This window comes from Procambarus clarkii, chromosome 84 (genome assembly GCF_040958095.1).
Source record: "Procambarus clarkii isolate CNS0578487 chromosome 84, FALCON_Pclarkii_2.0, whole genome shotgun sequence".
Lineage (NCBI taxonomy): Eukaryota > Metazoa > Arthropoda > Malacostraca > Decapoda > Cambaridae > Procambarus > Procambarus clarkii.
In genome coordinates, this window is record NC_091233.1 from 14,087,436 (window position 1) to 14,091,803 (window position 4,368).

Sequence of the window (4,368 nt, forward strand, 5' to 3'; positions counted from 1 at the left end):
CAGTTGTGATTATTGTGTCTGTTGCAGGTGATAATTATGAACCATCATTGACATAATTGTGGCAATGGTGATTGTGTTAGCTGTGGGTGATAATTATGACACTACCGAAGCAATTATGGTGGTAGTGATTGTTGTGTCAGTGGTGGTTGATAATTATTACACGTCACTGATAATTGTCGTCGTGGTGATTATTGTGACTCATGGTTTCATGAATACTACTCTCTTCCTCATATATTCTCGTTTCTGTCATGAATACTTCTTTCCTACAATAATACTCTTTACCTTTTTTTCATTAATGCTGCTATTGTATTCCTTCTTGAATGCTGTTTTTTTCTTTCATGAATACTCCTCTTTCCTTTAAGAATACGGTTCTCTTTCCTTTATGAACATTGTTCTCTTCTTCATGAATACTTCCCTCTTTACTTCGTGAATACTACTGTATTTCTTCCTGAATACTGCTGTATTTCTTTTGTGAATTTTAGTTTCTTTCCTTCATAAATACGACTTCCTTTAACTCAGAAATACTGATTACTTTTCTTTATAAATTCTGCTCTTTTTCCTTCATGAATACTGTGCTCTTAAAGACTACAGCTTTCTTTCCTTCGTGAATACTGCCTTTTGTTCGAATACTACTACTACTATTTCCTTCATGACTACTGCTCTTACATTCATGATTTCTGCTATCATTCGTGAATACTGCCCTTGCTTTCGTGAATCTTTTTATCTTTCCATCAAAAATATTGCTCTCTTCCTTCTTCGATGTCGAAAGACCTTGCAAAAGTCGGGAGGAGGGGAGGGGGAAGGGGGAGCGGGGAGGAGGAAGAATGACGAATAGAAATTCTCTAAGAGGATGTGGATGGGAGATGAGGAGGCTAAAAAAATTCGGTGGCTATTCCACCGCTGGTTGGCGACGAGTATTTTTCATAGTTTTTTTTTATCTTGACTTTGTGTTTTATCTTCAACAGTCAATCAACTAATGTACAGGTTCCTGTGCCTACTGGCCTCTATCATATCTATACTTAAAGCTGTGTATGGAGTCAGCGTCTCTACCACATCACTTCCAAATGCATTCCATTTGTCTTCTATGACACTGACAATAAATCTAACGTCTCTGTGGCTCATTCTGGTAATCAATTTCCACCCGTGTCCCCTAGTGCGTGTGCCCCTTGTGTTAAATATTCTGTCTTTTATTTCCCCCTATCAATTTCTGACAATCTTGTATGTGGTAATCATGTCCCCTCTAACTCTTCTGTCTCCCAGTGACGTGAGGTTTAATTCCCGTAGTCTCTCCTCGTAGCTCATACCTCTCAGCTCGGGTACTAGTCTGGTGGCAAACCTTTGAACCTTTTCCAGTTTAGTCTTATGCTTGACTAGGTATGGACTCCATGCTGGAGCCGCATACTCCAGGATTGGTCAGACATATGTGGTATACAAAGTTTTGAGAGATTCCTTACACAAGTTTCTAAAAGCCGTTCTTATGTTAGCCAAACTGGCATATGCCGCTGATGTTATCCTCTTGACATGGGTACTCCCTTACCCACTGGGGCACCTTTACTATTTATTTTTGCCCGTTTCTCCAGCTAATGTACCAGCCTCTTATGGGGGTACTGTGTCAAAGGCTTTTCCGACAGTTCAAGAAAATGCAGTCCGCCCATCCTTCTCTTCCTTGCTTAATCTTTGTCATCTGATCATAGAATTTTTTCAAGGCTGTGAGGCAAGATTTACCCTCCATGAACCCATGTTGGTGGTTTGTAATGAAGTCTCTTCTCTCCAGATGTGTTATTAGGTTTTTTCTCACGATCTTCTCCCATCACCTTGCATCGTAAACAAGTGAAGGAGACTGGCCTGTAGTTCAGTGCCTCACACTTTTTGTATATTAGGACTATATTAGCCGTCTTCCATATTTCTGGTAGGTCTCCTGTCTCCAGTGACCTACTATACACTATGGGGAGTGGCACGTAAAGTGTTTCCGCACACTTTTTCAATACCCATGGTGAGATTCTGTCTGGACGAAAAACCTTTCTCACTTTTAGACCAAACAGGTGTCTCTTGACCTCATTTCTTGTAATTTCGAATCCATCCAAGGCTGCCTGGTTTTCTGCCACCTCTCCTAGCGCAGTCGCCCCACCTCGTTCTGTTGGGAAGACCTCCTGGAACCTCTTGTTGAGTTATTCCCACACCTCTTTGTCATTATCTGTATACCTGTCCTCACCTGTTCTGTTTCATCACTTGTTCTTTCACTGTTTTCCTCCTGATGTGACTGGACTAGCTTTGGTTAGGTCTTTGCTTTATTTGCTATATAATTTTCATACTTTTTATCTGCTTTTCTTCTCACACTAACACTCATTCCTGGTTCTCTGGTATCTCTCTCTGCTCTCTGGGGTTCTGTTATTTCGGAAGTTCCTCCAAGCGTTTTTGTTCATCTCCTTTCTTTCCATACATGCCCTATTAAACATAGATTCTTTTGCTTTTCGTATTTTTCTTTTTGGGCCGGGATAAACCTGTTTACTGCCTCCCGACATTTTTGGGTGACAGTCCACCATGTCTTGTACGGACTTGGCTCGGAGTTCTGTGTCCCATAGTATATCCCTTAGAAAACTTTTCATCTCCTCATTATTTCCCTTTCGGTACGCCAGCCCTTTGTTTCCTAGTTCTGTTTTTGGGGAGATAAATCCTAGCTCTACCAGGTACTCAAAGTTCAGTAAACTGTGATCACTCATTCCCAAGCGTGCTTTCCAACTTAACTTTCCTTATATCCTACTCATTTAGGGTAAATATCAGATTAAGCATGGCTGGTTCATCTTCCCCTCTCGTTCTTGTCGGTCCCCTTGATGTGTTGGCTTAGAACGTTTCTTGTTGCCACGTCCATCAGCTTAGGCCTTCATGTGTCTGATCTTCCATGTGGGTCTATGTCCTCCCAATTTGTCATCCTGTGCTTTAAGTCTCACATGACTAGTAGTCCAGATCCGTTCCTGCTATCGACTGAAGCTGTCCGCTATTATGTTAATGGTGGCCATGTTTTTTCTAACTTATTTCTGTCAGGGTCTTCTGTCATTTGATGGGGGGGAGGGTTATGTATATGACTACGACTATCATTTTTTGTCCTCCAATTGCTATGGTACCTGTTATATAGTCACTGAAACGTTCATGGCCCTGAATAACCATCTCCTAAAAATACAGCTTTTCTTACCAACAGAGCTGCACCACTGTGTGTGTGTATGTGTGTGAGTACATATGCACGTACGCATGTTTTAGTTATTAGAATGAGTATGTACAGGCTAATACTTACACGCAATTGAGTTATTAATCCGTTCGTTAAACATGTACCGAGGCAAAGTACTGAATTCACAGAGATTTGCTGAAATTAAAGAGATTTATTAGGGCCCAGTTGCTTATTCTGCATATTTGCTGCAAAAATTATTTTATATTCAGTTATTTAAGATAGTAATCAAAAGAAAAGTTACTGGTGGTAAAATGTGTGCCATAGGCTTGCATATTTCAGATTAGACTGTCGAGATTGCTTAGTTTGTGCAAGAATATCCTAGTTATCACATATCACACTTTACTTTTGGTTGTATATGCAATTATTAATAATATGAATAAAATTATATATACAGTTCTTAATTAATTATATAATAAATTATTTTACATAATTAATATTGCTTTCTTGAAATGTTGGTTAGTACTCTTTTGGTTATTTATTCCTGAGGGAGAAGACACTTTGCAGGAGAGTGAAGCACAAATCGCATTTCCTCTGTGTAGGGGAATGTTTCGTGGAAAAATGGGATGCTCTATTTGGCAATATGCATATTGCATGGAGAAAAAGTAAAGGGGATAGCTTTACATTTTTAGTTTAGTATTAGAACCATAATTTATTGTATTAAACTCTAAGATGAAGACAGGTAAACTGAGATCATTCTTCGTTTGACTTTTGTCAAACACAGTTCAAATGAAAATGGGAAACAGGAATATTCAGAAGAGTCACGGTAGGGTCAAGTCGGCTGGAATGATCAAAGACTTAACATAAGAGAGGGTGTTTATGAGAGTTTGTTTATCTTAGCCAATGTGAAGAATATGAGACGGAATTCCAGCAACCATCTACTCCAAGCAAAAATCCATACTTTTTGGGTCCTGTTCCAGCGGCATTATAGTATTAATGTTCTCCAAAGTAACAAAATGTTCTCAATTCGGTATAATAATTAATTTGTTACATATGAGTTAGACTTTTAACTAAATAAAATTATTTATATAATTGATTCCACAATTAATTTCATTAATTTTGAAGTCTGAAAAAATCTAAACGTTATTTAAGGTTTTCGAACTTTGTTACCATTTTACACATAGATACCTATGCATGAGCATTTAACA